This window comes from Cervus elaphus, chromosome 21, assembly GCF_910594005.1.
Source record: "Cervus elaphus chromosome 21, mCerEla1.1, whole genome shotgun sequence".
Taxonomy (NCBI): Eukaryota; Metazoa; Chordata; class Mammalia; order Artiodactyla; family Cervidae; genus Cervus; species Cervus elaphus.
The window spans coordinates 66,418,997-66,431,944 of record NC_057835.1 but is presented as its reverse complement, the minus strand read 5'-3'; the positions used below and the strand labels follow the sequence as shown (position 1 = coordinate 66,431,944).

General features: G+C 36.1%; 1 protein-coding gene across 13 annotated transcripts in view; it reads left to right on the top strand.

Moving 5' to 3' along the window:
* The window catches only part of VPS13B (vacuolar protein sorting 13 homolog B), a 775,932-nt gene that overhangs the window by 132,866 nt on the left and 630,118 nt on the right, over nt 1–12,948 (top strand). The gene's annotated exons all lie outside the window — the stretch shown is intronic.

Below are 12,948 nucleotides of genomic sequence, written 5' to 3'. Positions count from 1 at the left end.
ATATTGCATGTACACACTTCTCTTTTTTCCTAAGTAAACATTTTTGCTTAAGTAGGTGAACTGTCTATATTGAATTAACTTGTCTGAGAGAGAATGAGATTATTGAAGAAACAACATTTTGCTCTCTTGTATTTTGTTGGTTTTCTACCACCTGTAGTTCATTGTAAGATTTTGAACTTTATATGTTATAATAAGGCATTCATTAATTTTTAATTTTAGTGATAGACAACTTTTACTTCTCATTTTCTCTGTCCATTTGTCATCTAATATTTCAGTTCCAAATATCATTTCAAAAATTTGGAAAATGATAAAATGTTCTCATATCTCAACTGAATATAATTTGTATTTTGCAGCTATGCTCAAATGGTTGTAATTAAATAAATATAGCAGTTAATATTGTAGGGATATTGAGAAAGTGATATACTGGCTAATGAATGTAAATGTTGATTCAAACAACAGAATGTCAAGTATGCATTAAAAAGACCAATGTGGAAGAGTATGTAGTTATGTAGGAAGAGTTTCATCACTGAGATATGTTGCCTAGTCATAAAAAGCAGGCTGTAGACTTTTATATATATATATATCTTCATTAAAATTATAAATATGTCTATGAATCATAAAATCAAGAGACAGAGGCCTGTAGATCTGTTTGCTGAGTTCGTAAAAAGTGGTTATTGTGGGGAGTGGAGTTGGAAGGAGGAGGAAAGAGGAGCTTTAACCTTTCATTTTACCTACCATTTAGGTAAAAAAGTTTTTTCTCTTCCATGAGTGTTGATAATATTGTGTAAGTTAAAGAGTCATTGTGTGCAGAATGAAATACAAATTTCTTAGCTTTTTAAACTGCTTTCATTTCTCAGTTGAATTAGTGAGTTTTGTACTCATTTTATTTTGGAAAAAGTGATCTAATTTTATTTTACTGTACAGGATATGAGTAATAACAAAAATAAATTTTTGGAACCAGTTTGTAGGTTCAGACCTTGCATTTGGGGACTCTGTATAAATCTTTAGATCCAGCTGTTGCTGAGGATATTCTTTCAGTTGCCGTGAGGTGTGTTGATTTTAAAAGAATGGATGATTGTTCCTGAAGTGTACGTATGGCAAAAATTTTATAGTATTGCTATGAATGTGAATGGATTGTTTAATTCCTTTGCATGGAGTAGTTAAAGGCACTTCCATGTTTTTTATTTAAAATTTTGAAGGAAGAATGTTCTTTACAGAAATGTCAGATTGGTCCAAAAATTTTATCAGCTTTGTATTGTAATTTGTCAGCAAATGATACAGACAAAATCCTTTAAAGTGTTAATTAAGGTATATTCATTTTCAGTCTTTGCTACTGCACAATCAAGACCTACTTGTTTCTATTTCCTTAAATTTGTCCTGGAGTTTGTCCAAGTTGGTTTTAATGAGTTGTTTATCCCACTAGTTACATTAGGATTTATTTTTCCCTAGAGAGTAATGTTTGAATTGATAGTTTTTAAACCTATTCTGTAAAATGAACATATGTTCTGACTTGGACTTCTGGATATGTGAAATAGGCATTTGTTAAATAAATTATTTTATTTTCAGCAACTTAACTGTTAAAATGTAGGTTTAGTGATATTTCAAAAACGAAGTAAATCCAGAGTTGTTAGGTAATTTCAGTATAACTTTTATTGAGCTGTTTTATTTTAAGCAAAGTTTAAATAAATTTGTAGTGGTATAAATCACAAGGAAGATTATACTTTTATTGTTCATTTTCATTAACATTTTAATGAGCTCCCAAAGTAGCTTAAAGTTATATAAAATCTATTGATCTCTTTAAAAAAATAGTTGAAGCAAATACAGTATGATGGTATGGTTTGATGAATTGTGTTTGATGAAATGGATCCATGGATATTTCCTATTTTCTATATTAACCTGTTAGAAATATCTCAAAGTTGAAAAAAACAAAAGAGAAAAAAACCCTCTTCTTTGATATTGTTACACTAACAGGTACATCGTACCTACATTCTACCATCTGCCAAATCATTTATAAATGGTTTGATTTAGTTCAGATGATATTGGAGTATGTAGCAGAAGTAAATATAATGTACTTTTATTTGCAGTCAGTTACAGCTGGAAAATAAATCACAAAACATTCTCTACATGTATGCTGTAATTTACTTGTTTGTTATTGAATTTCGGCTTTTGTACAAAGTGAATTATTTCCTTTGATGTTAAATTAAGTTGAACCTGAAGGAGAGCATTACCTTCTACCCTTGGGCAGTATTAAAATGTAGAGTAAATTAATCTTTTTGAATTTGCATATGTTTAAGTTTTTATTCAAATCTGTGTTATCCTTTGGGGAAACATTTTATGTGACATATGATGGCCTGCAAGTTAGAGTACCATATACAGTAGCTAAATTTTTTATGAAATTGTAAAGGCCCACTTGTAAAAAGAATCCTGACTGTAACTTTGCCTTATAAATAATTACTGCTAGAATTATAAGACCATGGCTCTTGTTACACCATAGGACTTCCTAAATACCACAGAATATCGGGCTAAAGATAGATATTATTAAGTTAATTATGCATTTTTATATTGTAGGTTTCCAAATGTGTGTTCTGTTTACATAGTATCATTACTGGTAAACTGTTGTTTTTGTTTTTTTGTACAAGAATTTTGAACAGAAATTTGAGAACGTAGTGGAGAGAGAACCACCACTCAACTGTTATACCCGTAATAACAGAAAAGAAAGCGACTTAAATAATGGTCCCAATGTTAGAAAACCTAAAGAAACCAGTAAGAATAAATATAAATTTATGAATTAGATCCTATTTTTTTCTCCTCCCTCATTTGCTCTCTATTATGTTGCCTGTGAGGTTTAAGCAATGTTTATTTGGTACATTTTAAAATTATTAAATTTTTTGAAAACTTTTTGGCCCCATCACATGGCATGTGGAACCTTAGTTCTCTGACCAGATATTGAGCCTGCTCCCCTTGCAATGGAAGTGTGGACCCTTAACCACTGGACTGCCAGACCCTTCAGAGCATATCTGTCTCCATGTCTATTTATTACACTCCTTTCAGTTTTTGGCAAAATGTGACCAGGTTTGTCGAGTGAACGGCAAATCCAAGTAGAGTCACATATTACTATTATATATTTGAGAGTTGCATGGGCAGGACTGTAGATGTCTTAATGTTCAGTTGTTTATTTAAATTATGTGACATGCTAATGGAGACAAATACTTTAGGGAGTTTTTTAATTTAAATTGAGGTAAAATTCACATAACATAGATTTACTATTTTAATTATTTTAAACTGTTTGATTCACTGAATTTTAGTATATTCACATTGTTGTGCAGTCATCATCACCATCTAACTCCAGGGCATTTTCAAAACTTCAACAAAGAAATCCTGACTCTGATTCTGGATAGAGAATGCCACATACAATATGTGGCATTTTCTGTCAGTGGCACTAGTGGTAGAATCTGTCTGCCAATATAGGAGATGAAAGAGATGCGGGTTCCATCCCTGGGTAGGTAAGCTCCCCTGAAGAAGGAAATGGCAACTGACTCTAGTATTCTTGCCCGAAAAATTCCATTGACAGGAGCCTGGCGAACTACAGTCCATGGGGTTGCAAAGAGTTGAACATGACTAAATGACTGAGCTTTTCTTTTACTTACCATGTTTTCAGGGTCTCTCCATGTTGTGGCATGTATCAGTACTTCATTACTTTTTATGGCCAAATACTACTACTACTGTATAGGGATATTTTGTTTATTCATCAGTTGTAAGTTTGCATCTTTTCCACTTCTTGTGCTATGCTTAGTCTCTCAGTTGTGTCCAACTCTTTGTGACCCCATCAACTATAGCCGGCCAGGCTCCTCTGTCCATGGGGACTCTCCAGGCAAGAATACTGGAATGAATTGCCATGCCCTTCTCAGGGGATCTTCCTAATCCAAGGATCAAACTCAGGTCTTCTGCGTTGCAGGCAGATTCTTCAATGTCTGAGGCACCAGAAAAGCCCACTTGGCTAATAATAATGCTGCTATGAACATGCATGTATGAACTCTAAGATGAACAGATTTTCAATTCTGTTGACTATATACCTGACAATACAATTGCTGTTTTTACATTTTTGATAAACTGTCACGTTGTTATACACAGTGGTTGTACTATTGTATACATCCACTTCCAATGTCTGAGAGTTCCAATTCCCCCCCATCCTTGCCTACATTGGTTATTTTGTGTTTTTTTTTTTTTCCCTTCTGCTTTTATGTCCATCCTAGTGGGTGTGAAGTGGTATCTCTCTGTGGTTTTTTTTTTTTTTTTTGGTCTCGATGTGTGGCATGTAGGAACTTAGTTCCCTGCTGCTGCTGCTGCTGCTGCTGCTAAGTCGCTTCAGTCGTGTCCGACTCTGTGACCCTGTAGATGGCAGCCCACCAGGCGCCCCCGTCCCTGGGATTCTCCAGGCAAGAGCACTGGAGTGGGTTGCCATTTTCTTCTCCAATGCATGAAAGTGAAAAGTGAAAGTGAAGTCACTCAGTCGTATCCAACTCTTAGCGACCCCATGGACCTCAGCCCACCAGGTTCCTCCGTCCATGGGATTTTCCAGGCAATAGTACTGGCGTGGGGTGCTATTGCCTTCTCCTCTTAGTTCTCTGGCCAAGTATCAAGCCCGCACTCCCTGCAATGAAACTGCTTAACCACTGGACTTCTGGGAAGTCCCTCTGTGTGGTATTGATTTTCATTTCCCTAATGATGTTGAACATTTTTTAAGTGCTTATTGGCCATATGTGTAATTTCTTTAGAGAAATGACTGTCTGTTTTTAATTGGACTGTTTATCTTTTTTTGCTCTTGAGTTGTGGGAGTTCTTTGCACATTCCAGATACTAGACCTTCTTAGATATATGATTTGCAGATGTTTTCCCCCATTTTGTGTGTTGTGTTTTCAGGTTTTGGATATTTTCCTTTGATACACAAAATTTTGAAATTTGAAGTCCTCTTTATCTGTTTTTCCTTTTATTGCTTTCGCTTTTGGTATCGTATTTAAGAATTTGTTCTCTAATCTATGATTGTGATGAATTACACTTCTATAAGTTGTATGGTTTTAGCTTTTTGATCAATTTTGAGTTAGTTTTGGTATATGGTGGGAAGTAGGGGTCCAAATTCATTCTCTGATACTTTGTTACTTGGTTGTTCTAAAACTGTTTGTTAAAAAGACTATTCATTCCCCACTGATTGGTCTTGACCTTTTATCAGAAGTCCATTGATCATAAATGTATGGGTTTATTTGTAGACAGTCAGTGCTAGTGCACTGATTTATATGTATATGCATATTCGATTAGTGTACCTTGTAGTAAGTTTTGAAATGTCAGTCTTCCAACTTTCTTTTTCAGGATTGTTTTGGTTATACATGGTTCCTTGTAAACCCATATGAATTTTAGGATTAGTTTAACCATTTACTCAAAATAGATAGGATTTTGATAGGGATCATATGGAATCTATTGAGTAATTTGGAGAGTACAGTATTAAATTTTCCAGTCCATAAATGTGAAATGTCTTTCCATTTATTTAGATTTCTTCTTTAATTTACTCAACAATGCTTTGTAGTTTTCATTGTAAAAGACTTACACTTCTTTGGTAAAATACTTATTCTTAAGTATTTATTCTTTCTGTCACTGTTATATATGGAGTTAATTTCCTTTTCAGATTGTTCATTTTAAATGTGTTATTGTTGTTTAGTTGCTTGGTTGTGTTCTGACTCTTTGCGACCCCATGGACTATATAGCCTGCCAAGCTCCTCTATCCATGGAATTTCCCAGGCAAGAATACTGGAGTGGGTTGCCATTTTGTACTCCAGGGATTTTAAGTGTATATGGGTAGAAAACTTGATTTCTGTATTATAGTTACCTTGTACCTTGCAGTTTAGTTGAATTTGGTTTTAGCTCCAACAGTTGGTGTGTATGTGGATGGTTTTCAATGTATAAGATCATGTCACCTGTGATAGTTTTACTTTTATTTTTACAATCTGAATGCCTTTAAATATTTTTCTCGCTTAGTTTTGTGGCTGGAACCCTTACTGCAACATTGAATAGATAGAATGACAGGTGAAAAATACTTGACTTCTTCCTCATCTTGGCATGCAAGCTTTCGGACTTTCACCACTGTATGCTGTTAGTTGTGTGTTTTTCATAAATGTCCCATATCATGTAGAGGAGTTTCTCTTTAGTGTGTTGAATGTTTTATATTATGAAAAAGTGTTTGGTTTTGTCAGATACTTTTTTCCTGTGTCAGTTGTGATAGATGTGTTTTCGCCCCTCTTCTTTCTCTAAGTATGTATTGCATTGAGTTCTTGAGCCATTCTTTTATTTCTGGGATAAGTTTCAGTTGTCATGGCGTATAATGCTTTTAATATTTTTCCAAATTTCATTTACTGGTATTTTAGAGGTTTTTGTGTTTATGGTCACAAGGGATATTAGTGTAGTTTTCTTATCTTTGTCTGGCTGTGGTATCAGGTTATTATTGATATTATAGAAAAAATTGGGAAGGATTCTCTCCTATTTTTTTCCCCCCAAATTTGAAAAGGATAGATACTTTTTTCTTTACATGTTGGTATAATTCAGGAGTGAAGCCTTTGGTCCTGGATTTTCCTTGGGAGATTTCTACTTCATTTTGAAGGATAGTTAAGTCAGAAATATAATTATTAACTGGCAGTTTTTTCTTTCAGCAGTTTGAATATTTTGTCCCACTGCCCTGTGGCCTCCGTGGTTTCTTGTGAGGAATGCCTTCAGAGCTCAACCAGGCAGTTTTCAACCCTGCCACTTTGACTTGTTGTGCAGACCTTGAAAGTCAGCCAGAAGTGAGAGCTTAGGGCCGTCTCTTGTCTATCCTCTGTAGATGCACAGCCTGAGCATGTGTAGTGCAAGTCTCTCAGTCGTGTCCGACTCTTGGTGACCCCTTGGACTATACAGTCCATGGAATTCTCCAAGCCAGAATACTGGAGTGGGTAGACATTCCCTTTTCCAGGGGATCTTCCCAACCCAGGGATTGAACCTAGGTCTCCCACATTGCAGGCAGATTCTTTACCAGCTCAGCCACCAGGGAAGCCCAAGAATACTGGAGTGGGTAGCCATTCCCTTTTCCAGCAGATCTTCCCGACCCAGGAATTGAACCGGGTCTCCTGCATTGTGGGTGGATTCTTTACTAATTGAGCTATCAGGGAAGCCAGAGCATGTGTATGGCCTTCCTTATTCCCAGAAAGGTGCCTGAACTTGTTTCATTGTTTTTATTCCCAAAAGCATCATTTCCTTGGCTTGCTTTCTGAGATTTTGGCTAGTTTCTTTTTTTGCCTCTTCTGTTATCAATTATCCCAGGCATCAAGGACTAGTGCAGTACAGTTGCCTGTAAATGTTTTCTACAAATGCCCTTGGGTAGTTGTTTTAGTTTTGGGAGAGTTCTGAATTAAGAGAGAGAAAACAGGCTCTCTGCATTGATCCTCTAGGTAAGCTACCAGACAGGTCAGAACAATCAACCACAGTTTCTTGTATAAGATCTTTTTTTTGCTTTCTCTGTTGCCTGTTACTGGGAATAAGAACTATTTGGTATCACTGCTGAGCTGGGGACCAGAGGAGGTAACATAGGTAAATAAAAATAGCCCAGAACTTACTGTTCCTACTGAAATTGAGTTGTTTTCAATTTTTTTTGTTTAATATTTTTTTGATTATGTGATCCCCTGTTTGTTACAGGTTTTGTTAGTTTCTCGAGTTCTGAAAAAGTTGATTTTTGACGGCATTGCCAGCTTTTTTGTTGCTTCAGTTGGTAAATCATTTGCCTGAAATGCAGGAGACCCGGGTTTGATTCCTGGGTTAGGAAGATCCCCTGGAGAAGGAAATGGCTACCCACTCCAGTGCTTGCCTGGAGAACCCCATGGACAGAAGGGCCTCACAGGCTAGAGTCCACGGGATCGCAGGACTCAGACATAACTTAAGCTACACCAGATAAGCTACACCAAAAGTCTGGGGGCTAAACCACTACCCCCAGACTTTTGGTGTAGCTTACTCTACCAGTTTTGATGGTACCATTTCACTTTTGGAAGTTATTTTTTAAAATGAACTTTTCTCTCTCTCTCTTTTTTATTTAAAATGTTTTAAATTGAGATGTAGTTAATTTACACGGTTCAGGTGTACAGCACAGTGACTCAGTTGTGTGTGTACCTATGTGTATTCTTTTTTTCCATTATAGACTATTATAAGGTGTTGAATATAGTTCCCAGTGCTATACAATAGTTCCTTGTTGTTTATCTATTTTACATATAGAAGTATGTAACCCCAAATTCCCAATTTATCCCCCCTTCCCCTTTGGCAACCAAGAGTTTTTTTGTATGTCTGTGAGTCTGTTTCCATCTTGTAAATAAGTTTATATGCATCACTTTTTGAGATTTTGTGTGTTAAGTGATATCATATTTGTCTTTCTCTATCTGACTTAAAAGTGAAGTTTGTATCTGTGAGAAAGTAAGAAATTATCTGATAATTCAATGTCGAGTCACGGAGTGGAGATAGTTTGATACATTGGTAATGCTCATGTCTTACCCTCTCATTTTAAAAATGTTTAATGAAATTAATTCATTTTGATATAGTTTTTGATTTCCATAGTCCATTCTTGAAGTATTGCAGTTCGAATTTTTTGAAAAAATAATGATACATGTTTCTCAAAGAACCAAGCAAAAGAATAGATACTTACATAGGGGAAAAAAGGGAAAAGATCATGTAAAGTCATCCTCTTTTATCATCTCCCGGGAATGAACATTATCAATAGTTCTATTGAGAATTTTTTCTTTCAGCATATAAGCAAATGCAGACATATTTTTATGTGTGGGTAACCTGCCATTTCCTGCCATTACCTGGAACCATATTATAATGCAACTATGTATGCTTTTGCCATATTTCAGCATCTCCTTTCATTTCAGTAGTTTCATCTCTCTGTCTCTCTCTCTCTCTCTTTTTATTATCTGAGTATTTTTGTAACAATTAGTCTTGGCTGTGCTGGGTCGTCCGTTGCTGTGTGGGCTTTTCCCTAGTTGTGGCGAGTAGGGGCTACTCTGGTTGTGGCGCGCAGACTTCTCATTGCCATGGCTGCTCTTGTTGAGGAGCATAGGCTCTAGGTGCATGGTCTTCAGTAGTTGCGGCACTAGGGCTCAGCAGTTGCAGTTCCTGGGCTCTGGAGCACAGGCTCAATAATTGTGGCGTGTGGGCTTAGTTGCTCCGAGGCATGTGGGATCTACTCTGACCAGGGATTGAACCCATATCTCCTCCATTGGCAGATGGATTCTTTATACCACTGAGCCAGCAGCGAAACCCTCTCTGAATAGTTTTGCATCAAGTCATTGTATCAAAATTTGTTCAATGATGAGATTTTCTCAGATTGAGGCTACTGTAAATAAGCTGCTGACATTGTCATTGTGTAAATATTATTGCAGACTCATGTGAAAATTGTTTTCAGATAGATTCCTGAAAGATGAGTTAGAGGCTGGGAGGCCTTGTTAGTCTGATAGGTTAAAAGAATCATTTGTTGTTGGTTAGACGCTGGGTCGTATCTGAGTCTTTTGTGACCCATGGACTGTGGCCCAGCAAGCTCTTCTGTCCATGGCATTTTCCAGGCAGGAATACTGAAATGGATTGCCATTTCCTTCTCCAGAGGTTCTCTCCCCCCCACCCCCAACCCCTCCAGGGTCAAACCCATGTCTTCTGCATTGTAGGCAGATTCTTTACTGCTGAGCCAGGGAAGCCTGAAAGTCATAAGTTGTCTTAATTTGAATTTCCCTTTTTTACTAGTTAGGCTCAAGAATCTTTTCATGTTTATGGATCATTTTATTTTCACATTCTGTGAGTTTCTTGTTTATATCTTTGTATCATTTTTGAATTGAGGTATCTGTTTTCTTTAATTAATTTATAATTTTTTCTCTTGAAATTATTCATATTTATTCTTTAGGATTCAACTTAAATATAACAACTGCACTTTTCCCTCAGCCGTTTTGGTGTATCTCACAGGAACTTGTTTTCAGCATTGTTATAGCATTTGTTTTGTTAAATTCTCATTACTGGTTGATTGTCTCACAACTAGGTTCTGAATTCTTTGTGTAAAGATAGCGCCTGTGTCTTCAGTTTCCAGCAGAGAACGTTGTGTCTGTTAAGCTTACAAAGTTGCTCATGACTGAGGGACAGAGCACATAATTGATTTTAACTATAGTTTCTGTGATAGATTGGGCAGGGATGATTATGTTGTTTTCATTATGTAGTCACTAAGTCGTGTCCAACTCTTTGTGACCCCATGGACTGTAGCCTTCCAGGCTCCTCTGTCCTTAGGATTCTACCCAAATCATCTGCCTAAATCACTCTCCAGAAATACCCACACAGCTATCACTTAGCTCCTTCAAGTCTGCTGAAGTTTTGCTTGGAAGTAAACCTTTCCATTTAATAAGATCTACACTGTGTGTGTGAAAGTCGTTCAGTCATGTCCAACTCTTTGTAACCCCATGGACTATACAGTCCATGGAATTCTCCAGGCTAAAATACTGGAGTGGGTAGCCTTTTCCTTCTCCAGGGGATCTTCCCAACCCAGGGATCAAACCCAGGTCTCCTGCATTGCAGGTGAATTCTTTACCAGCTGAGCCACAACTACCCACTCTATATGAAATTGCTCCCTCTTCAGTAGTTCCTGTTCCATGATCTTCTTTTCCTGTTTCTGAGGACATTTGTCTTCTAACTTCCTTATATCATTTGTTTATTTTTATTGGTTGATTTTTTAAAATATGTTTCCTATCCCCAGTAAAGTGAGTACACTGGGATTTTATTTTATTGTTCTTTCTTTTGTTCATTGATGTTTTAAAATGGCTACTACTAACTTGCTTCAGTCATGTCCTACTCTTTGCGACCCCATGGACTGTAGCTTGACAGGCTCCTCTGTCAGTGTGATTCTCCAGGCCAGAATACTGGAGTGGGTTGCTTTGCTCTTCTTCAGGGGATCTTCCCAATCGAGGGATCGAACCTGCGTCTCTTATGGCTCCTGCATTGTAGGTGGGTTCTTTACCACTAGCACCACCTGGAATACTTCCTGAGTAGGTAGTGCCTGACTGCTGTACATAAGCATTTAATAAATATATGTTGTTTAATAAATATTTAAAATATTAAATAAATATATATAAATAAATAAAATCTATGTTTATAGATTTTTCTAGAGAACAGCTTTACCATGAAGTTTGAATACTAGCTAGGCTTAACGTGAGACCTAAACAGTCAAAGTCTTAGTAGCATTGTAGCTCTTTTTGTTTTTTTACAACCCTAGAAATGCAAAGTAAAAATCCAGTCTTGACTTTGAAGGATATTAGGTTTATTATTAATAGAAAGACGGTTCTTAGCTGCAATACCAATGGCTAGAAAAGGAGCCCATTGACTTTAAAGATGACTGAAATTAGAAGCATTTCTGGAAGAGTTCTTCTTTGGTGGTCTTGTGGTTAAGAATCTGTGCTTTCAATGCAAGTGAGATGGGTTCAATACCTGGTCGGGAAACCAAAATCCCATATGCTGCACAGTGCAGCTGAAAAACAAATAAAATAGTGTCTGCGGAGACTTAAAAAAAAAAAAAAAAAGAAAGAAAGAAAGCCTGCCTGGCAAATGTAAAAGTAACCGATTGATATGAGACTGTCAGTATCTCATCAGTATGGAGCATTGCTTGAAACCCGTTTATAGTCTTCTTATGGTTAAGTAGCCCCCATACACTGATTGTTTTTACTAGTCTGTAGTGGACAGGTTAGGGAATTTTGTAGAAGGGGAGTTCTGGAGAAGTCCTGGTCCCTCCATGTTACTTTATTAAAATGAATGGCCATAGCACTTTTTTCTCTATTTGTTCTTTTCTCCAGAAGTATCAATTATGTATATTTTAGGTTATCCTTTTCTGACAGTCATATCAATGTCCTTTTCTAAAATCATTATATACTTCTGCAAAAGTTGTGTATGACTTTCTCAATTTCATCTGTTCCTCAGTGTATTTTATGTTTTTAATATCTAAATATCTGAGGATTTTACAGATACTTTTATTTATAGTTTAATTCCAGTGTAATCTGCACATATGTTCTGTATGATTTCATTCCTTTTAATTTTATTTAATTTGGTTTAATAAACGTAAATTGGTGCAGCCTCTGTGGTAAACAGTGTGAAGATTTCTCAAAAAGCTAAAAACAGAACTATCATATGATCCAGCAGTTCAACTCCTGGGTAAATGTTTTAAAAAAAAATAGAAACACTAATTTGAAAAGATAATGTACTCTAGTGTTTGTAAGCAGCATTATTTGCAGTTGCCAAGATTTAGAAACAAGTGTCCATCTACAGAGGAATGGATAAAGAAAATGTGTGTGTATATACACACAGTGGGATACTACTCAGCTGTAGAAAAGAATGAAATGTTGCCATTTGCAACAATATGGATAAACTTGAAAGATATTATGCCAACTGAAATAAGTCAAAGGCAAATACTGTATGATATCATTTATATGTGGAATCTAAAATAAAATGCAACAAACTAGTGAATGTAATTTAAAAAAAAAAGAAAAAAGAAGCAGACACACAGATACAGAGAACAAAGTGGTGGGTACCAAGGGGAGACGGGGATGTAAAATAGGTTCAAGGATGTTTTGTGCAACATGAGGAATGTAGCCAATGCTTTGTAATAACTGTAAATGGAAAAGTAACCTTTCCAAATTGTGCAGAAAGTAAATTTAAGAAAAGAGAATAAGGCAGATCTACTAGTAAATCCTATTTTAAGTATTAATTAGTATTATTATTTATTTTTGATGATTGACTTGATTAAAGTATAATGCTTGAGCAGTATATATGTGTATGAATATGTGTGTGGACATTATTCTAGTTTGTATTTTTTATTACTGTTACAGGTTCTGAAATAAAGTTAGTGGAATTGCATTTCTCATTG